The 23,849-nt window shown below is 36.7% G+C and overlaps 1 long non-coding RNA gene across 1 annotated transcript in view; it reads right to left on the bottom strand.

The window, feature by feature from the left end:
* LOC138169835 (uncharacterized) overlaps window positions 1-17,999 on the bottom strand; it is a 120,530-nt gene extending 102,531 nt beyond the window's left edge. Inside the window, exon 1 of the long non-coding RNA XR_011170477.1 lies at window positions 17,526-17,999. This is a non-coding gene — a long non-coding RNA (uncharacterized lncRNA). The remainder of the gene's footprint in view (window positions 1-17,525) is intronic.
* Between the last annotated feature and the right edge of the window lie 5,850 nt (window positions 18,000-23,849).

Below are 23,849 nucleotides of genomic sequence, written 5' to 3'. Positions count from 1 at the left end.
ATATTTGTAATCTCTATAGGCATTGTGAATATGGCATTGCTGATACAGGTCCGAGGCCAGCTTTGAACTCAGGTCCTCCTGACTCCAGAACTGTTGCTCTATTCACTGCGCCACCTAGCTGCCCCCCAATTCAAATTCATATTTTTCTTGGAGGCTTTGAATGTAGGAGCTTTGACTTTGTTTTATTCTTCTGGTTGTATGTTTTGATTTTTCCCTGTCACCAAAGTTAGATTCTATAGTATGATCCCCGCCGCACCTCCCCCCCCAACTGTTCATTCATTTTTCCAGCCAATTACTGGACTTTTGAACTCTTTGTTAAGTTAGAACTCTGCTTTCAGAGTGGAGGGCACACTGTACTGGGCTTTGGGGATTTTGTGCAGTTGTTTTCAGAGATATTTTTAAGGACTTGTAAATTTTCAGTTCTTCCAAGGTGGTATGATCAAGGAGAGATGTTTCCTACTCTGCTGGTGTATGATCTCATCTGTGAGTGACCACAAGCACTCTTTCCTGCCTTCAAACCATGAGGAAGTTTCCCTCTCCACTGTAGGCACAAGATCGGCCACTCTGGTGCTCCTCCTTGGCCCACTACTACCACCCAGGACTTGTGACCCTGATGTAAGCAAAGGAAAAGCAAGATAATATTGAGTCAGAACCACCAAAGAGATCGTTGAAATCCCCTTCTGATCAGTTGCTGGATCTCCCCACCATATGTAGGTTTAGAGCTTTGCAAGCAGCCACCACCACCATCCTGGGTCTGGATTTGGGGCTAGATCATGCTCCTTTCTCACCCATATCCCACAGGCCTTTCCTACTAAGTTGACTTTGTCATTTCAGGGTTGAGAAGTCTAGAAACTGGTACAGTTGCCAGTGATTCAGTCCCCTGAGGCCTATTCCAGGTGTTGCTGGGGCCTGGTCTGTGCCAGCACAGCTCATACTGGACTGTGTTCCTCTCCCAGCCCAGTGCAATAGAGCTTTCCTGTAGACCTTGCAGGTTTTCTTGGGCTAGAAATTTGTTTCACTCTGATTTTGTGGGTTCTGCTGCTTCAAATTTGTGTAGAGTCATTTTTTTTTACAGGCATCTGGAGAGGTTTGGGGGAGATCTCAAGTCCCCGCTTTTACTCAGCCATCTTGGTTCCCTCCTTTCCCCACCCTTTTTAGCTTCTTTATTCCTTATTTGGGGCAGTTAGGCAGCTCAGTCAGAGAGCTTAGCATCTGGAGTCAAGAAGATGAATTCAAATCCTATCTCAAACAATTACTGGCCAAGAAAACCTCAAGTGGGATCATGAAGACTTGGACATGACTGAAACAAGGAAGGAGCTCCATGATGAGATTATAAACTCCCTTGAGGGCAGGATCTGTATGGTATTTATCTTTGGGGAAATACACAAATAAGAGGCGAGAGTATTGCGTATGGTAGGCCCTTAATAGCAATATATTAATAGCAATATATGGCTTGTTCCATAGTCAAAATGAATTGCTATTAAAAAGCTCCCTTTGTTATCTTATTATGTGATAGACTGTTCTCCATGACATTTTTGTTTAACTCCAGTATAAAATGTGGTACAACCCACTGTTCTATTTCTTTTTGTGTCTTGATCTCAGCCTTGTTTGCCACCATCAACGTGCAAAAAAAAAATAAGATAAAGAAAAGAAATAAACAGAAAATCCTCAAACACAATACCCTTTCTTCACAAATATCACCTCCTTTTTTCACTAGGATTCCTTTCCTCAAGCCTTCTGTAGCAGCAAGTACCCCAAGTGTCCTCAGGGTTTGCTGCCTACACAGGTTCTTAGATCTGCTTTGATAAAGGAAAGCAACTCAAAATGGGTTAACAAGGTTACTTTAATCAGTCAGATATGTATCATTTACCTCGTTCAGGGGAAAAAGGTCAGCACTCCGAAATTCAGAATATACTGACAGAATTATCAAGACAGAAACAGATCAAGTAGACAGATTTCCAAACTGTCCAACCATTACATCCATACCAAACAATATCTGGGTTTCAAAGCCGGGGGGCTCTGGACAATGGCTAGCCCAGAGTTTCATCAAATCACAGAACACTTCTCAAAGTGAGCCCCAAAACAAAGCTACACATCAGGGCTTATATAGCCTTCTCCTGGCTCAGAGAATGTAACAACCTTATTGACCCACTGGTCAATCAAAAAGTATCTACAGAAAAACAAGCCTCCCGCCCCAGGCTCTAGGTGCACTTTAGCCTAGGGGCAGGGAAGATCTTTTAAATTTACATTCCCATTACACCTTCCCAACACATTTAACTACATACAGTTTCATACTTTAATGCACCTTCCCTTTTACTTTGTTTCACATCCCCCTAATGTAGTTATCATATTTTGTGTTATATTACAACTACCAGTTTGTTCATCTTATCTGCTTCCGATACTACAGACCACTTGAAGAAAGCAAGGGACCTTGTCTATGCTGATACTGTAACTAAATATGGTGTAAAGTATAAAAATCAAACCCTAAGATTGGGAGATCCAAAGCAGGGATTATATGCCAGTGACCAGACATAGAAGACACCAGATGACCTAGGAAATAGTGGTCTGTAGCCAAATAAAAACACAGGATTTAAAATACCAAGACAGAAGCACAAGGCTAGAAAATAGTCTAAAAATATGTCATCAAAGGTATATCAAGACAGTAGGAGAAGGAGGCACAGTGGTAGTAGCGGTCAAGACCAAGTGGCAAGTGATTAAAACAAACATTTCCACAAGGATGTTGCCATGAAAGTTCTCATTAAAGCACAGCTCGCTCCCTTGTAAAACAACCAAGACAAGAAAGAAAATTGCAGGTAAATGAATTAACAAATGAGTGAATGTAAAAGCGTTTAAGTACTTTCTATGTGCCAAGCACTGTAAAACAAAGATTTGATTAAAAAAATCAAAATGAAACACCAAGGAACTCTTCCATTCAGGTCTGCCAGAAAACATCCAAAACCATAAAGATGCTCAGGTCACATGTATGATTGCAGAACCTGAAGTCAGAACTGGTCAGGGCCAGTTTCTGAGGAGACAGAAATGAAACAAGGTCAGTCAAGAGATAGGGCCTAAAGCCAGTACAATTCTATGTTGGGATATGTAGGAGTCACATCAGAGGATAAAGCCAACTCCTGGAAGACACATACACAAAACGATATAGAAGACAGGCCAGTTTATATCAGGGCTATCTAGGTGAAGGGCCCTGAAGTCAGTCCAATCTCTGATCTCTGGGGCAGGGCCATCTAGGGAATAAAGCTTGAAATCACAAAGTTTACAGACAGATGACTGTGCAAAGAGACAGGGTTACACCATAGACAGAGTAGGTCAGGGCATTACATGAAGGAAGCAGAAATCAGAGGTTGAGCCAGAGGGAAAGGCCTGGGCTAATCTCCAATTCTAAGTAACTAACTCATGCTAGAGCTTCAGAAGAAAGCAATGGGAAGAGAGAACTATGGATATGGATCCAATTGCTCTGTCAAAGAATTCAAAGGAGAGATAACCTGGCCCTGACACAAAGTATCAATCCTGAAATTGCAACTAAAAACATGACCAAACAAAAGAAAACTCCTAATACAATGAAATGATGCTATAGGCTAAAAAAGACCCAAGAGAAAAACAAAAGATGAAAACAACCCACAAGACAAAACAAGTAGGGCAACTAGGTGGTGAAGTGAATAGAGCACCATGCCAGGAGTCAGGAGGATCTGAGTTCAAATACAGGCTCAGAAACCTAACACTTACTAGCTGTGTGACCTTGGGCAAATCACTTAACCCCATTTACTCTGCCTTCTGCCCCTCCAAAAAGACAAAAAAATCGCACAAGTAGAGGTATGAGTTGATCAGATACAAGGATTTCAATACCAGATGGAAGAACTCGCCCAAATATCTATAATCAGATGACATTAAAGCACTTGGAGAGAAAACCAACCAAAGACACCAAAGGAGAAAACCTTAAGAACTAGCAAATACCCTGAAAAAAAAGGATCCAGCAAACAGAGTCCAACGATTCAAAGAGAAAATGAGAAATGATAAAAGAGTAAAAGGACAAAGTAGAAAGGAGATAGAATAATCAAATAATCACTGGATGTAAAGAAAAAAAAACAGTAAATCAAGGTTCTAGACAGAAAAAACAAAGGAAATCTATAGGAAGGACTAGAAACCCAGAGGGAGTGACCATAAACCTGTGACTTGAATCTGGCCAAGGCAGAAGCATCTCATATACTTTTAATTAGGGCAGGAACAATTCTAAAGGCATAGGTAGCCCTGGGCCTACAGACAAGAGGGTCAGTTGTTCAAAACAGGCAGAAAGGGGAAGCTAAGTGGTGCAGTGAGTAGAGCACGGGCCCTAGAGTCAGGAGGACCTGACTTCAAATTCAGCCTCAGATACTTAACACTTACTAGCTGTATGACCTTGGGCAAATCAGTTAACCCCAATTGCTCAGACCTCCCACCTCCAAAAATGCAAAAATAAAGAAAAAAAAAACCAGGGAGAAAATGCTGATGATGTTTAAGATGCTGAATTTACATTTGTAACTGATATCCTCTTCCTTCCCTCATGTTTGGTAGTGTGGGCTTTTCTTTTCAATACCAAGGAGGAATTTTTTTTAAATGGCTGATAGGAGGTATTCAGTCAGCCAATAAACATTGAGAACGTGAAGCTGATGACTTCAGACAGCTCTGCCTCATATAAATCCCATTTACCTGCAAGTCAAAACTTCACTCTCCAGATGTCATTGGTCCTCTTGGAGAAGGAAGAATGAACAGCAACAATTAAGTATTTACTGTGCACTAGGCAGAGTGTCAAGTACTGGGAATACAAAGAGCAAAAAGGGAGTTACAAAGACTTTCCCCCCACAGACAATTGGAGATAACCAAGCAAAAGACCCCCAGAAAGACCCCAACTTTCCCCACATTGCATTCTTAGTTTTAAAGCAATATTATCCAGAATAAAAGTGTTTCTTAATTCTCGTGTTTAATCAATCACTCCAGTACAACACATTTTTTTGAAGTGAGTGTGACACTTTGCATGAATCCCATAAATAAACAAAACGTGCACAGATTTGTTTATGTTTGGAGCCTTCTGTTAAGTGCTGCTTGTATTTATTTACTTTTAAATTATGCCAGACTTTTGCCTATTCCAGGCAGCTTGGGGACAAACAAAAATATTTAAAGGTTGGCTATTACACCAGTTTCTGATATCTATATTGATAGACTAAGTTAACAGCAATACAAGATGTAGAGAATGCTAAGGGAGAATATTTTTGGTTGGCTTAGGTATGGGAAATGATATTAAATACATCAAAAAGAAATTAGGTAAAAGCTTACAAGGACTTTGTCCATGCTAATCCCTTTCTTGATGACTAGATACAGATGAGTAAAATTAAATGAGGATGGGGAGGGGAGGCAGGGAGCAATGTAGTATTTCAGGGGTTATCCCTTTAAGGGAAACAATTAATGATCAGGAGGATTGGCTAAATAACAAAATGCAGAGTGGAGAGATTATGTTATTTTTGACATTTTATTTCTCTTGATGTTTGGTCTCCCCTTTTTCTTTCCTTTTCTCTCCTCTTCCTCCCCTCTGTCTCTCTCTCTGTCTCTTTCTCTCACTGACTGTCTCACTGTCTCTGTCTCTCTGTTTCTGTGTCTCTCTGTCTCTGTTTCTCTCCCTCTCTCTGTATACACACACACACACACACACACACACACATATATATATATATATATATATATATATATATCCCTTTCTTTTTCTTCCTTTCTTTCTCTCTTATACTTCCTTTTTTTGCTTTTTTTTGGATGGCAACTGGGGTTAAGTGACTTGCCCAAGGTCATATGTCTAGGTCGTGTGTTTGTGTGTGTGTGTGTGTGTGTGTGTGTGTGTGTGTGTGTTAAGTGTCTGAGGCCAGATCCAAACCCAGGTCCTCCTGACTCCAGAGCTGGTGCTCTATTCACTGAACCACCTAGCCACCCCTCTTATATTTCTTGTAAAAGAACATTACTTTTTTATTTATTTTTTTAGAGGCAATGGTATTGAGTTTGGAAACTTGCTTTATTTGACTCCAAATTCTAACACTTACTTGCTTTGGGACTTTGGGAAAGTTTAACTGAGCCCCATTTTTCTCCTCTATAAAATGGTGATGATAAGCCTTTCCCACCTCCATCATGAAGTTGGTGTGGGGATGAAAACAGATAACATGTATAAAAGCATTTTGCAAGCTCTTAAGGATTATGCCAATAGCATTTATTCTTATAATCATTTCTCCAGCTTGTGGCTTCTATCGCCAACTCCTACACCCTTTCCAACTGAAGCCAGCACCCCTAACCTTGACGGACACAACTGAAAAACAACCACAAAGCCTTGAATATCAGAGTCTGAGAGGTTTAGTATAAAGTAAAAGACTGATAGGGTAGAAGAGAAGTAATGGTGGAGGGAAGGAAGCATTCCAACTAAAAACTTCCCTCGGTAGAACCATTTTACCAAAGGTAAGTCACACCAATTTCTCAGTCACCAAATCATAAACATTATCCCAGCCCCTGTTCAGGAGGGCATCTCAAGACTCACTTTGGGTAGCATTTTATTCATGTCTTCTTTCTTAGTGATCTGATCAGTTTCTAGGGGTTCAATCATTATCTCTGTACAGATTATTCCCAAATATACATATATAACCCTCATCTATCTCCAGTTCCAGTTCAAAGCAGCTCAACAAGAAAATAACCAATATGTATAAGACATTAGTTAGGGACTGGGGATGCAAAAGCAAGAAAAAAAAATAGAATACTCCCTGCCCTTAAGAAGTGGGTTCTTCTTTTTTGGGAGGGGGTATTATCTGCTGGATATTTTAGGCGAATAAATTATCCAAGGGGCACCTGAAATTGACTAACCCTAAGCTCATTATCCTTCCAAATAAGCCCACACCACTTTCTAATGTTGCTATTTTGGTCCAGAACATACTCCTTCTTCCACTCATCCAGGGTCAAAATTTCTGAATTATTCTGTTCTTTTTTCTTCCCTTCATCTCCCCACATAGCCTGATTCCTTTGCTATATCCAACTAACTATAAAATCTTGATCACTAGTTCCCTTCTCTTTCACTGGACCTACTAACCCATGATAGAAACGATTATTTCACTCATATTAATAGTCTATTATTGAATTAGAAAGAGCTTTTTCAGAAACATATACGTTATTCTGTCTCTGAACGACATTGTGGATGGATAAGATTACCCAAATTCCTGGGGTACACATTTTTTGATCCTTGGTGAGACATTAGAGAACCTTGCAAAGAAATTTTTTGGAGGGCAATTGGGGTTGAGTGACTTGCCCAAGGTCAAATGGCTAGTAAGCTTGTCAAGTGGCTGAGACCAGATTTGAAATCAGGTCCTCCTGACTCCAGGGCCGGTGCTCTGTTCACTGCATCATCTAGCTGCCCCCATTGCAAAGAAATTAATCTAAGGGGAAATTCAGCCCATGTGTTTTAGTTGGCCTGATTTGAGTAGAGGTGGCTGCCCTTTTGCCTAGATTGGCCTATGTGGGAATAGTCTAGATAAGAGATGTCTCTTTGTCTAAGACTGAGTGGTCATAGTCACATTCCCCCAACCCCACATTAGAATAAACCCACCTCTCACTATAATATTTGTTCTCTTCATTGATTGTTAACCAATCAGAGTTGATTGCCATCCTCAGGAATACCCATTCTTCCAAGGGCATATAAGCATTGAGTGGGTTCCATAAGGCATCTTTGGCATTTGAGACTGCCACTGAGTCATATTATTAATTTGCCACTAGAAATGATTAATAAAATGTTTAATTACCCAGAAATTAAGTCTCTTCAAGTTTTTATACATTACACCTAACAGAGGATGCAATGAATTCTCAAATGATGTTTAATCTCATAATTGGTCTCCCTGTGATGTGTCTGTCTCCTCTGCATTTGGTTTTCTCCATTGCTATCCTAATAAAATTCCTAAAAGAAAACTCAGACCGTGTTGCTTCCCCATGGTGACTCTCTTGTTTGCAGGGTAAAATTCAAACTTCTTTATTTTGCTATTTAAAGCCCCTCACAATATGTTTTCACTCTGCTTCCCAAATTTCTGTCATAGTATTCTTCCTTCATGCACTCTGTGTCTCAGCCAAACTGGCTCACTAGCTATTCCCTAAATTTGCTATCTCATTTCCTGTCTCCATGCCTTTACATAGGTTGCCTCCCATAGCTGCCTCTTGAAATCTTTAGATTCTTTCAAGGCTCAGATCAGGTGATATCTACTACAAGAAACCTCTCTTAATTCTCCCAAATTGTTAGAGTCCTTCTTTTCTAAATGTGTTGTATTTACTTAGTGTATATATTTAATTGGACATATATGTACATATACACACACGTGTATATGTATATATGTCCCCAGTCCCTACAAATGCCTTGAATATAATGATTGTTTAACAAACATTTGTCGATTTGCATCAAATTGAATTGATAGATATTCCTAAGAAATAATAGGAAGAGATGGAAAACCCAAGAAAGGAGTATATAACTACTTAAATTGGCCTTATTTAGCATCACACCTGTAAGATAATATAGTCACTCTTCAAAGATAGAAGAACCAGAGGGGTAGAATTATATCTCCTTCATCTTATAATGGAAAACAAAACAAAATAAGACAAAACTGTGTTTTATGGGGCCCTGAAGTCAGAAGGCCTTGAGTTCAAATCCAGCCTTAGACACTTGACACACTTACTAGTCGTGTGACTTTGGGCAAGTCACTTAACCCCAACTGCACTCCAAAAAGCAAAAAAACAAAAAAAACAAAAAAAAAACAACAACTGTGTTTTATGTTGCTACAAGAAGCAGGGCCAGTAGTAACTGACATTCTACTGGCAGTATAATAAAGAGAAATGATGCATAAGGGCTACCAACAGGAATGTGATGGAACCAGTTCTAGAAAACTGATTGGTAAATTTTCAGTGTAAGTATTTGCACCTCAAAAGTTGCCAAATGCTACAGATCAGGACTTTATTAATTGTGGATTGTCTAGGCTTAAGAAAACAATGGAGGAAATCTTAACAATGGATATTAAACTTAAAAGTATGTGTATCTACATATATATATATACACACACATACACATACACACACATATCCAATTGTTAAACATCACAACCTGGCCTAGCTTCAAATGGGTACAGTGACTATTTATGGTAATGTGGTGATGATCATTATTTAATAAAAAACAATTAATGGTTCATTGTTTGTGTGACATAGTTGGTTCTATTTATTTCATTGTTCTATAAGGTTACAAACTTAGAGGCCACAGTAATGGGAATTCCTCATATATAGTAATTAGCAAAATTGAATGCTACCATAACATTTTAATAGCAATGTATTATACAAGGAAAGACAGCTAGAAGCTTCAATGGATAGATCTCCGAGACTGGAACCAATAAAACCTGAATTTAAATCTAGTCTCAGACATTTGCCAGCTGTGTGACCTTGAGCAAGTCACGTAACCTGCCTGCCTAGGAGGCAGCTAAATGACTCAGTGAATAGAGCACTGAGCTTGGAATCAGGAAGACCTGAGTTCAAATCTGGCCTCAAACACATAGTAGTTGTGTGACCCTGGCTCACTTAACCTCTGTCTGCCTTAATCCACTGGAGAAGGAAATAAAAAACAAAAACTATCCTAATATCATTGCTAAGAAAATCCTATGGACAATATGGTGCACAGGGTCAGGAAGAGTCAGACTTGACTTAACAAAAAAATGATTCAAGGGGACAATTATTGGTATTCATTTTAGAGTACCTGAGTTTAGATTCTGCTTCCCAAGTTTACTAGTGATATGACCTTGGGCAAATCCTTTCATCACCCTGGTCCTTATTTTCCTCATTCTCAAATGAAGGAAGTTGTGCTAGATGGTCACTCAGCTCTTTTCTAGTTCTAGAACAATTTTTTCTGTATCAGATAAACAACTGACCTTCTTAGCAAGCTACTGGGGGGGGAGGGAGAGGTGAGGGTGGAATGATACTCAACAGAAAGTCAAAATAATTTGGATATTTAAAATCCAACATTCTCCTCAATTTTCCTCCCAGAGATCTGTATTCTCCCAAATAAAGTAACTTTATAACAAATGTTGATCTAATAATATTAATTCCATATGTGTTACACTCCACTTAATTTTGAATCCTGGAAGATTTCTGTTATAGATATAATTCATCAATGCATTTGTATTTTTATCTTTATTTCATTATATTTATTGTTCTGTCACTTTTCATTCATGTCTGATACTTTTTGAGCCCATTTCGGATTTTCTTGGCAAAGATACTGTAGTGGTGTGCCATTTCCTTCTCCAGCTCATTTTACAAATGAGGAAACAGATACAAACAGGGTTATGTGACTTGTCTAGGATCATACAGTTAATAAAAGTCTGAGATCAGATTTGAATTCAGGTTGTTCTGATTCCAGGTATGGCACTCTACCCACCGTGCCACTTAAATGCCCTTATTCATTGCTTACTTTCTACAATCTTACACATTGGCACCCTCAAATTTGTATCATATTAGGATTGGTGCTTACCATATAAAAATGTAATTATAAATAATAATTTCATTATGTACTTTCTATTATTTGAATAGCACCATAGTTACATATAGTAATACATGCTAGGTGTCGATCCATAATGTGGTACAAGTATAAGGGCACTGATATGTAAGATCAGACAACATATAATTTTATGGTATATATTTTCATATGGTAAGAATAAGACATGGGCAGTCCATATGCTTCACTGTCAGAGTGTCAAGAGAAAGTGAGAAAACCCCCCAGATTGCTAAATGTATCCTGTGTAGTATATTTATGGGAGAATATGAATTAAGGTTATGTAAGACAGGCAGGCATAAATGGGTTTCAATCTGATTAGCTAGAGAGGACATCCACAACAACAAGATTTCTAGTTAATGAGAGTTTCAGTTTAGTTTCAAGAAGGTATACTAATATGTCAAAAACTGAAAAAAAAAATATAAATGAAAAGTGATGGTCTCCATGGAGTTCTTCTACAGCCCGACTGGATGTTGTTGTTCACCCTTCATCCCTAAAGAGAACAAATAAGAATCCAATGTTGGGGTAACGGTACAGTGTGTTTGACTATGGCTGATCAGTCTAATACAAGCTCAGATGGCACTCCCACATCTTGGGCACAGGTAGTCCTTTGGAAAGCAAGCAGTGGTAGGTACTCAGGACTCTGCTACCCTTCAGATCTGAAAGTTGTATATGGTCGAGGACTGAAAATTTCAATTCATCTGAAATCTTATATTTTGAATTTGGGGTCTCTAGAGGTAGCTGTTGATGCTAACTGTAAATAAAAAAAAAAAGAGAAGCTTCCATTGTATTCTGTATTTTCTCTACTTTGTTTTCCTTGTGACCAGAGAACAGGAAATAGTTGGAGATGGAGAAAAGTAAGAAACTTGATCATAACTCAGAATAAATGAGAGAAAAGTAGTATAGATTTAAAGAGTGTAACATCTGGGGGTATTTTCAGGTCCATGTGACTTTTCTATAGAGTAGATTTCAACTAAATAACTTGAACACTTGCTAACATTAATTAAACCTTACAAGTCCTGTGAAGTAGGTAATAACTATAATTAAATTGATATTTTGGAGAGTTAAATGAGACTCAGAAAATTCAAGGTCATACTGAGATTAGGTAGCCCACATTAGGCAGAGCCATATGTCCTGGCTACTTGTCACTTCTCCACTAAAATGAGGCTTTTGTAATTCCGCCCCCCACATACACACACACATACATATTTAGTTTAAAGCTATGTAAAGATAAGCAACTAAATACATTTGAATAAAAATCTTGAACATAGAAAGTTTAACCATAGATTGAGAGGTCATATAGGACTGACTGTGAATTTGAATTTTGGGATCAGAGGACCTGAGTTATAATCCTTTGTCTCTACCATTTAGTATTACTTCTGTGTCCTTGGCAAGTCACTATTATCTAAGTAGGTGTCAGTTTCCTTATCTATCTTCTTCAATGTTCCACTCAAAAGCTACCTACTATATAAAATCTTTTCTAATCTCTGCTAGTATTTATCCACTCCAAAAACAATAACAAAAACAAAAAAACCACTTTACTTTGTTTTCATTTTGTATACATACATATATATGAATATATTTATATCTACATGTAAATATACAGACATACATACATTTATGTGTATGTGTGTATGTAGTTTTCCATAATAGAATGCAAACATCTTGAGGACAACATTTTTTTCATTATTGTCTTAGTATTTTCAGCTAAGGAGCAATTTTTAGCACATAGTAGTTGCTTAATTATTCATTTTTATTGTTTAACTGTTATTGATTTTTAATAGTTTTTGATTCACAGTAAAATGAAAGGGGTAGATTAGATAATTTCTAAAGTTCCCTTTTAGCTCTGGGTCTCATGATTCTGTGTTTAGAAAAAGCATTCAGACAATATGGGGAAATACCCACATGAATTATTGAAATTCCATAGATGATACATATAAAATGCAAATTAGTTATAAATTGCATTTATTTAGCATTTCCATTTAAACTGTTGGTTAAGCTGTATGCGTTTGCAAAGCTGCACACATTCTTAGTGTCAGTATGTATAAATTATTTCTGAAACCATACAGTCCAGTATAATAGATTATCATCCCTCCTTATCATTAGTCTCTGGCAAGAAAATAAGAAGTTGACAGCAGGAACTCTTCATACTCTTATAATTCTAGCAAATAGAATAAAGGTTAAGTCCAAAATGTCTTCTTGTTAAAACCTTAAACACTCAAGGATGTTGCCCTATACCCTACCTCCACCCCCACCCCACCCCACCCCACACGCATTCTAAAAAGCAAATGAAAATACATTTTAAGCAAATTCATTTAACATAATTATAACCACATTTTTTTTCAAAATTTTAATAAAATATATACATTGTCCCATGAGGAAATGACTTCATTTGTCAATGAGTAAAAACATTCAGAAAAAGATGGGTGAGAAAAATAAATGTATATTATGTGAGGTACTTCTTTTATGTAAGAAGGAAGAAAAAAATAGCAAAACTGAATTATACTTTGAAAATGTGCTTATACATGTGCAATGCTTAGCACAAAGGTCTGATTGAAGGCATCCTTGTCTATCTCTTTATCTGGTTCCTCTTGATCTTTATAATTTTGCTATAGTCACTTATTTTTTGGTATGTAGTTGTTATTTCCATTCCCATTGTTGTACTTACTGTTTATAGTGGGATTTTTTTTTAGCTCTTTGGACTTTCCTCTGCATCAGTTCATATAGATCTTTCCATGTTTCTATGTATTTACCACAGACATCATTTCTTATAGCACAGCATTGCAGAGGAGTCACAACTTTACAGTTATTTCATTGAGTTAAAAAAGTATGTAATTTAATTAACAATTTTGACCTGAGTATTTTCCAACTTAAAAAAAGAAACAATATATATTTTCTATCTAATACATATGTGCACATATATACATCTATGCACACTTATAGATTTGATTGACCTCGGGCAGGTTCTATATTGTAATTTGCAGATGGTTTTGACTCATTTGCAGGAAGTAACAATTATTTCCTTTGGGTTCAGATGAGGAACAACTCCATAATCAGAGGAGAGAACAAACCAAATCAGTTTTTTTTAATATTCTTCCTTTTAGGTCAAGATTGATGTTGTGTATAGGAGAGAATAGCTAAAAACTGTAAAACCTAGATATTGATGGCCAAAAAGAATAAACTCATATCAGTACTTGGGTAACTGCTGGCTGATGTTTTAGGTCATTTGCTATAGGTTTTTATTCTAGTTCCTAAATTATCTGTGGGATTTCCTACTTGTTCCCCTGGTCATACTGTCACTAAAGCCTACCCATTTAGAATTGTGGGATAGCAAAATGTTTGTCCTTGGTGCATAAAAAGGGTAGAGTAGAAAGAGAGGTCAAGATGAAGATCCAGAAAAGGGACTTCGACTATATCATCTCCATAGTTGCTTCTAGTTATAAAACTTCCTCTATTCAGATATAGTCCTGTGAATTTGGGCAAGTCATTTCTATATATGTCAGATCTAAATAGTCTCTAGAGTCTTCTAGTTTTAAAATCTTATGATTCAATAAACTTTCACAGGGAGGGACTTACCCTTTATCTAAATGATGCTTTTCTATTAAGAGGTGAAAACTAGAAGAAAAGAGGTGTGCATGTGTGTGCATGCATATATGTGTGCACACATACATATACATATATATGTTGTGACAGCTAGATGGCCCAGTGGATAGAGCTTCAGTCCTAGAATGAGGCAGAACTGAGTTCAGATCTGACCTCAGATACTTACTAACTGTATGAGGCTGGGCAAGTCATCCATCTGTAAAATGAGTTGGAGAAGAAAATGGCAAACCACTCCAGTATCTTTGCCAAGAAACACCAAAGGGGTCACAAAGAGTTGGATAGGAAACCAACAAAAAAAATTTATATGTATATGTGTGTAAGGAAGAATGTATGTATATGTATATCTGTGTGTATACATATAAATGTATAGACATAGACATAGACATACACATATGTGTATATCCATCCAAAATCAACTTCTTTGTCCAATTCTCCTTTTCTCAGAAAAATTGACAGAAAATTAATTTTAGATATAAATTTTTGCTACAGTTTAATTAGTAAGATTTTTTTCCATTTTTACAAAAATCAAAACTACTTTATCTAAAATATTAATTCAAAAAATATGTCCTAAAATTTTTTTAACTTCTGAGTTTTCTAGTAACCCAGTAAACATATTGTATATTCTGCAGAGTATCAGGTGTAGTTACAAGGAAATTTATAGGCCAATTTGCCCAACTTCCTTATTTGTCCTATGTTATAGAGAAAATCAATGGTAAAAGGAAGATCTTCTGAATCTAAACCTAGTGCTTTTTCCTCTGCAACACACACACACACACAACTGCACAATATTTTTGTAAGATATATAGGTCTTTCATAAAATCCTATTCTGACATTTCATAATTATGTGGAGTTGACCATTGCTTCATGAAAGCTGTGCAAACAGAACACAATATTTGGCAATCTGGAATGTCTTGTAGTATAATTCCATACTAAAATGGAACTGAGTTTGCTTCCTGAAGAACAGCCTAGCCAAGAATGGAGAGGCTTGTCATTAGCATGTGGGCCTTGGTGATAAATTATCTGGCTGGTGCAATATATGAAACCAAAGAAAATTCAAACGTGCCTCAGTCCTGCACAGTCTTTTTGCTTCCTGCATTGATGGTGGTACTGTCAAAAAAGTGGGCAGGGAATACTAAGAATCTCAAAAACTTTAACATAGTTTGGAATCAGTACCAGTCTTGGACATTCTCACTATTGACATAATAGAAAGATTGGGGGATATTGTAATGAACTGAAGACTGCCTTAAGTTCTCAAAGAGCAAATGAAAGAGTTGGGGAATTAGTTTTATCCTCTACCCAAATGAAACAAATGACATAATTTCATGGGGTATTTGGATATTTTGTATTGAAGTATTTATGTTAAGCATTCATAAATAAAGACAAAAATAATAGTATCCTGTGTACCAAGATCTGTTGAGGTACATGATGAAGAAAGAAAAGGGAAAGGGTGGGAGGGAAAAGAGGTGTGAGAAGGGGAAGGGAAGAAAAGGCAGGGAGGAGGAAAGGGGGGGACATTTATGAATTGCTGCAGTTGAATTTATACAATGATTACAAAGAAAAATGACTTTATAAAACTGAGTATTATTTTATCAATGCAATGACCAACCTGAATTCTAGTGGTCCAATAATGAAACATGGAGGCAGAATCCTGACAGAGAAGTGATGCATTAAGAACTGAAAAATGAGATCCATATTTTTAGACATATCTGAAGTATCTGTTTTTCTTGATTGTGCTTACTGGTTAAAAGGAAGGTTATTTTTTAATTAATTTTGCAGAAGGAGCATTTGGAGGGAGAGTAGTGATAATGATACAGAAAAGGTAAGTGTTTCATTTTTGCATTTTCTTTTTTTAATGCACAGAACAGAACAAAAAGAGGTTCATTCAGGGGTAAATAGACAAAGAAGGACAGCTTTGGAACGAACATGCTGAATGTATTATATACTTTTACAAAGCTATACATAATGGAGGTTCGTGATTCCATATGCAATCAGCTATTCATGTTCTTCTTTATATGTGGAAATGCTCATATTTGATGGTGTTTGTTAAATTTTGTGATAACAAAAAAGATTTTTAAATTTCATATTAAAATGAAATATGGATCAGGAATAAGCAATGAGAAAGGCCAAAGACTTCAACTTCAAAAAAGCCTTTTGCCTGTATATCATGAATACTTTCTTCTAGAAATGAATCCATAATAACTAGACATGGGAAGTAGATAAAATCACACCAAAGTGATTATATTTTAACTGTAAGGTAATGATACACCTGTGATTTGTTAAAGCAAAAATCAAAATTAGTACAAAGGTAGAAAAAAATTACATGACATAGACATGACATGCAATTAAAACAACTCCAACATGACCTATTTAAGCCAGTTATTAATAATGGAAAATTGGATATTGATAAAAAAGACATGCATTACAATATTTCCTCATAGAAATTCAACCAATATAAACTAATTGTCCCCCCCAAAAAACTTCCTTTAAAATAACTTTGCTCAGAAAAGATCTAACTTACTCCTCAGATCTAGGGATGGGACAGTCAATGGCAGTCCCAGCTTGGCAGGGGGACAACTCATTCATAAAATCATATGGAAAAGAATGGTAGAAGATCATTATAATTATCCTCTTTTAAAACAGAACATAGCTATATAAAGTCTATTTTAAAAAAAAAACAAGTAAATAATATCATACCTAGGGCACTTAAAGCATAAAACTAGAAAGAGGACAAGGCAAAGAAGAAAGACTAAAATCATATTCCAATACTCTTATAATGATTTTGTTGCAACACTCTAAAGCCATGCATGAGAAGCTTTCCAGAGAAAATGCTACTGTGAACAGCTTTTACATTCTGATTACATAGTATAGTGAACACTCTTTATTCCATAACAAATCAGAGCAAAACATTCATAGCAAACCAAGGTACAGCATTAACAATGTTATAACTCATCACAGAAAGTCAAAATACAGTATTCACAACAGCTTATCACAGAAAATGGCTGCATAGTTTTCACCAAAGTGGTCACAAAATTTAGAACAAAGAACAATAATTTAGTAACTCAATCATTCAATCATCCTTAAGGAGGTTTGCCTCCTTAAGGGACACAAAGTATAATAGTCAAAGGTCTCCACTCATAGGGTACACTAAGTTACAAATCAGACTATTAAATTATCATTCACTATTCAATCTTCAGAAAATACACAAGTGCGCCACCCCTAAGTCATTAGTAAATTACCATTTCTCAGTCAGTACACCGTATCCAAGTAAAGTTTTCTTTCAGCTTGACCCAGAGTGGTCTCTCAGATTCCCTGGATCCCCTTCCATGTTCCCAGATCCTACCTGGATTCAGCAAACTGTCACCTGGGTTAGAAGGCAGACAGCTCCAAGGTCCTTGTCCAGCTCTCTGAGCACTTCCTATTACAAGCTGAAGCTCACAGTGCCCAGTCCAGCTTAAATCCTTCACAGTCTCTGTTCCCAGGAAGTTAAGGCTTAACAAAGCCAGAAGCAGGTTTATACAAAATACCAGAATCACAGTCACGCTTCCTCAGTCTATGGCAGCTCAAGTTGTCCCAGAAGCTCTGGCTGGCCCTGGGACTCAGCAGCTCTTCAGCAGAAGCTCCAACTGGTTCCCAAAATCAAAATCATTCTCTCCAGGCTGGGGAGCCTTTCCTCTTCAGCCTCCTTGGCAGCAGCAGCTTCTGCTTCCATGAAGCTTGCTACAAGAAGATCTGTGTGATCCATCAGGGGCTTCTTCACCGCCCCCCCCCCCCACACACACACAAGGCATTAGCTACTTCCTATTTCAGCCATTTCCTGTTTCAGTCCCTTCCTGTTACATCAGCAACAGGGGTTCATACCTTCTGTTTCTTTAACAGAGGCTTGATTAATTACTAAGAGCTAAGTGCCTGATAGCTTTGCCAATAGAAAAGAATTAAATTACATTACTATTACAAACACTAAACATAGCAGAGCCGCCACTTTTGAACTTCATAGTTCAAGATGTACTTGCAAAGGATGAAATAGTATTAAAGAGAACAAAGATTAACTCTTAACCCTATTAGAACAAGTGTACATGAGCTCTGTCCTGGAAGCAATACAATTTTGAGAGTATGAAAGTACATATTCACAAGATAAAGGAGGGAATGAAGCAAAAATATACAATTACTACAAAGATAGCTAATGAGATATCAATAATTGCTTAACTATTTGCATATATTCCAATCTATATAATAATATGAGAATTAATATACACATATTAAGAGGATCCTTGATGAAGGCATTAGTCATTAGTCATAAGCATTTATTATGTGCTTACAATGTGGCAGGCCCTGTGCTAAACAATGAAGATACAAAGAAAGACAAAAATAACTCCAGCCCACAAGGAACTCATACATAAGTGGGAGAAACAATTTGAAAACAGTTATAAACATATAACATAGAGATGTAGTATAAAATGGGCGATAATCTCAGAGAGAAGGCATTACCATTAAACGGGAACAGCATAGTGAACATTAGAAGGGAATTGCAAGACTTCATATGTGATGTAATACTCAACATTTTGACCATCCCACAGCTGATTGACAAAAATGTAGGGAATAAAAAAAAAATTTGTTATGCTTGTGGCTTACTATTTTTAAAAAGTACACAACTTTTGTTTAGGTAGAGTAGGATACTACCTAAAAATATTCTTTTACAACTAGGTAGTTCCAAGTCACATAACAAAATCACGCAAAATTCCTTGAAAGATGTAACACCAGAGAAAAATATGTCCAGTCCATATCAAACAAGGCACAAAAAGAGCACATAGGATCACTAAAGTTTTTCGTTACTGTTACAGGAGATATAACAAGTAGTATTCAAATATGAGTCATTCCTTTGCAAGTGAGGTCTTTTGGAGGCTTCAATAATGCAGAGATCCTTATGGTGAACAAATAGGATCACTCAAAAGATTTTGGTCTAACCATCTACAAAGCAAAAACCAAATGGATGAAAACTACCTATCATCATGGTCATGACATGCAATTCAAATATCTCTAGAGCTGTTACTTCACTACATGGGTCTTAGAAAGACATAGTAAAAGGAAAATGAGTTGGATGTAGAATTAATCAGAAAAAGGAAAGAGGACTAGATTATTTTAAAAAAATTGTAAAGCTTCTTTAATGATAACTTTTCTCTGAAATATAGGCCCATCTTTTTCATACCAATATTTCAATGTTATTGTATGATTATAATTCATGAGTCTGTCTCTGAAGAATTAAACATGAATATCATCTATAGGATTATAAAGAGGCACATAGTACACATCTGAACAGATAGTAATACCTTACAAATAAGGAACTTTAAAAAGGACCATCGTTAATTTTCCACATATGATCCAAAAAGAAGGTGGGTTATTCGTGTGCAAAGCGGGTGGTATCAACTGAAGAGCAGCCTGTATATTCTAATTTTTTGCCTTATAATATCAACAGACATCAAGGAAGATTCCCAGCAATATGGGTGAAACTTCTGTGGTCAACTTTTCTTCTGTGAGATCACAGACAAGATTGCCATGGGATGGACAAGCCCGGATGGTTTCCAATCTACATCCTTGGGTGAAAGATCACATCAGTAAGCTCATACATCCATTTTTAGTATATACATGTTCAAAGAGAGTAGGTCATATCCCTATATAAAGAAAATTAAGAAGAAAGCATAATAAAGTTATAAAATAGAGTCCAGGGGATGGGGTGCCTGTAGCCTTCAGGTAATACGTGATCTTTTAGGTCCTTGGGTGTGACCTTTTAACTGAGTCCAAGTTTTATAGAACAAATTCTTTTATTAAGGTGATTTGTTCTGTGAAAACTGGATTCAGTCAAAGGATCACACTTGAAGACCTAGAGGGCCACATGTGGTCTTGAGCCTATGGTTTCCCCACCCCTGAAATGCACCTAGAAATAAACTTTAAATTTGGACTTTGCACTTCATATTTATTTGGTTTTAGTAGAAATCTGAGCCTGAAGGGCATTTATATCTGCTGCAGAAAATGATTTGTCTTTCCATAGTTGGGGGACAGGAGAGAGAGGAAGCAAAAAGAAAAGCAAATATACATCTCAAACAAAGAGTCACCTAAACAGGGTAACCTCAAGTTCAAGGATTTCTGTGGGTCCATATCTACCCCAGACCCTAGCTTATAAGCAAGCTCTCATTGATATGTTCAATTTTTCTAATGAGCTGGAGAACACAGTTCAGAGGAAAAAAAAAACATCAAGTAAAATAGCCCAATAAGAAAAATAATAAATATCACACTTTCTCTCCTGCCACTCCCAATCCAGGGGTACATTCTCCTATGTATGCATACACCATTAGTGGAAAGAATGGAGTCACATAAAGGTAGGGGAAATGTGTGGAGGGGCAAATTTTGCCTTTGACAATTCAGGACCATGGATATATGGAATACACACACACACACACACACACACTCATACACCTGGGTTAGCTTAGTTATAACATATTCCGAATGAGTGTAAAGTAAGGACTTTTTGCACCAGTTAGTTTTATTCTGTTCTCTAACCACAGAGTATTCCATTTCTTACACTGTCCAGGCCTATCAAATTATTGATTATACAAGGGATTGTGCCATAGTCACCCTGTCTCATTTAATGGAAGGGTTAATGATGTAGCCTGCCATGGGCTGGCACCTCCACTAGGACAGGCTGAGACTTTGTGAGTCTAGGAATTGGGAAAAGTAAGATGAAAAGTAGAGACAAGGGCATCTGGATAAGTTGTTATTAGGAGCTAGCTACTTATATTTTACTGCATAATCATTGCAGATTTTGTGCCAATTTTTTTTTTGCAAAAAGTGGGGTGTGACCATTATATGAAGCTTTCAAAAAATTGTTCCAGTATTATTTAAAAATCATTTTTTATTAAACTGCGTCCGATGCAAGATTAGGATGCATGGAATACTCATGAATATATGTTAAAATTGAATACTGACAATGCTAGTGTGCTGAGAATTCTAGGCTTGTGGTTCTCAATGCACAAGAGATAAATGCATATCCATATGCCACTGATGAATACATTGCTGCTCTGTTTACCTTTTAGGTAGTATGATGGAGAGAATTATACCATGTGATGATCATGTGATGATAGGTTATAAACCAATTTTTGGACGGAAAAAATGGGGTGCGACTTAAGTGGTGGTGATGATTATGAAGTGAAATACAGTGTTAGAGATCAGGGGTGTTAAGCAGGAGATCTGTATAAAGGAATGGATGATGTACAGTAAAAGAATACTGGATTTTTAAATCAGAAGACCTAGGTTTGAATCCTGTCTCTTATATGTATTACTTCCATTTGCTTGAGCAAATGACTTGATTTCCCTAGGAAAATTATTTATCCTCAATTTCCTCATGGAAAATATGACACTTGAATAAAATGACTATTAAGTCCCTTCCATTTTATCAATCCAGGAAGAATAGTGTAAAGGATAAAGAGACCATGAAAATCTGAATTTAAATTCCCTTTCCTATACTTACAAGTACATGCATACATGCACACATATGTGTATATGTAAATATAGATATATCATACTTTTATGAACACGAACCAGTCACTGAATCTTTCAGACTCCATTTATTCTTTCACAATATGTGGGTAACAATTTTGAGTTGTTGTGAGTGTTCAGAGAGCAAGCAAGGGGTTATATGTGGTCTAAGAGCAGGTAGAAATTTAAGAATCCTGAATGGTAAGGAATGTCTAAATTTAATGAAGAGTCTGAAACAATATGCTAATTATCAGTGGCATTTGGGTACTTGAGTGCTTTTATGTTTAGAACAGGATGCCAGCCTTACTTTCTAGCTTCCTCTGAATGTGTTTCTACCTAAAAAGAATGGAGTACCCAATAGACAGATAATTTGAGAGAATGTGGATAGATCAAAGTAAATCAAAGACCTCTGGAAAAAAAAAATAACTCAAATCTTATATCTTACTAAGGACAGGTCACTAGAGTCACCTTTGTGTATGAAAGCTAGCAAGGTTGTGATGATATATGGATATTTACTTACAAGTGAAAGAAAAATAACATAGCAGCAAAGAAAATTGATTTTAGAAAAAGTTTCTTCTAAATAATAGTTGTTAAACAACCAAAAATAAATTCTCAAAATATTTTGACTTATGAGATGGAAATTCAACTGTATTAAATACAATCCATTTGAAAGTTCCCTACAATAAGATCCCGATTAGTGCTGGAAGTGGTAAGATTATTTTAATTCATTCTGCATCTTTCTATGAAGAAGGAACTAATCACTTTATTTTTCAGAATTATAACTTCAAATAATGCAATTTAAATACATGCATGGATTTTATAGAGTTCATTATTGGCACTAATTGAAACCTAGCTGTACACATAAAAATTGGTAATTTATATATATATATATGTATATATGTGTGTGTGTGTATGTTCACACAAACATGTGTGAATTTATTTTTGCATACATACAAATTATATATACCATATATTATATATTCTACTCATGTATGTATCCATAGTTACATACATACACATTTACTTTACTTTTGATCATTGTCTCTGATCTCTTGGGAGTTCTGGGCACTGGGTAGATAGGGTTGTCACTGGGACAGAACAGGGATGATGAGACATATTTGGATTGGAATAGGTCAAGGTCTCAGTTTTCAGGTCAAGGACTCAGTTGTAACTCCATGGAATTTAAGAGTAAAAATTGTGGTAGCTGCCTACACTCCACTTCGGAAGAGGGGCCAGAGAAGTGACAGATGTTCAAAGGCAGAGTAACTAGCTTGTCCTTGGGGAGGAATAACAATAAGATCAATACTATATTGATTTCGTCAGGCAGGGTCTGGGGACAGAAGCAAGGGTGTGCCTGCATGCCACAGCAACAGGTCAAGGGTTCAATTAGCAAATAGGGTCTAGAGACACAGGGAAGAAGGTGGGACCTTACAATGCACCATCACATCAAGAGTAAGTAGGCAAATAGTAAGTAGACAATTTGGGGACAGGTCAAGGTCAATTTAAGTCAGCAATGAGACTGGAAGCCCAAGGCAAAAATCAAAAGACTTATTAAGGAATTAAGTCACTTTAAATAATTCTCTCATTCTCCTCACTATCCTTTGAAAGGTACTTGCACATTCCCACTTCCAAAATTCCACTCAATTAACACCCCCCACCCAACAAAATGAATCATACCTGTCCTATACCAAATGGAAGGGTGTAACTGTGTATCCTTCAAGGATCAAATGAAATCTGTTATCCTATGTGAAGTCTTTCCTGATCAACCCAAAGGACAGTAACCTCTCCCATTCAGGAATACAAGATACATAATATCTATTATTTATATCATCAATTGATACTTAAGGTCACAGAATCACAGAGTTTTTTTTTTTTGGCAGGAAAGGATTTCATTAACCGCTTAATTCAGTACCTTCAATACCCCCCCCCCAAATTCCTACTAAATAAACCCAATAACCAGTCATTTAGCAAACGCCGGATGGTATTAGGGCTTGAAGACCTTTAGAAGCAAGAAGCCAACTACCTTTTGAAGTAACAGATCCCACTTGTGGAAAACACTAATTTAGACATATCCCATGACTATTAAACTTAAATTTGCCTTTTGATATCTTTGACCCACTTCTGCTAGGTCTACCTT

The sequence above is a fragment of the Petaurus breviceps genome, unplaced genomic scaffold (genome assembly GCF_028583685.1).
Source record: "Petaurus breviceps papuanus isolate PSGF00001 unplaced genomic scaffold, PetGlider_PUasm1.0 126, whole genome shotgun sequence".
NCBI classification, from domain to species: Eukaryota; Metazoa; Chordata; class Mammalia; order Diprotodontia; family Petauridae; genus Petaurus; species Petaurus breviceps.
Note: the sequence above shows the minus strand (reverse complement) of the source record. Positions and strands in the feature narration are given on the sequence as shown.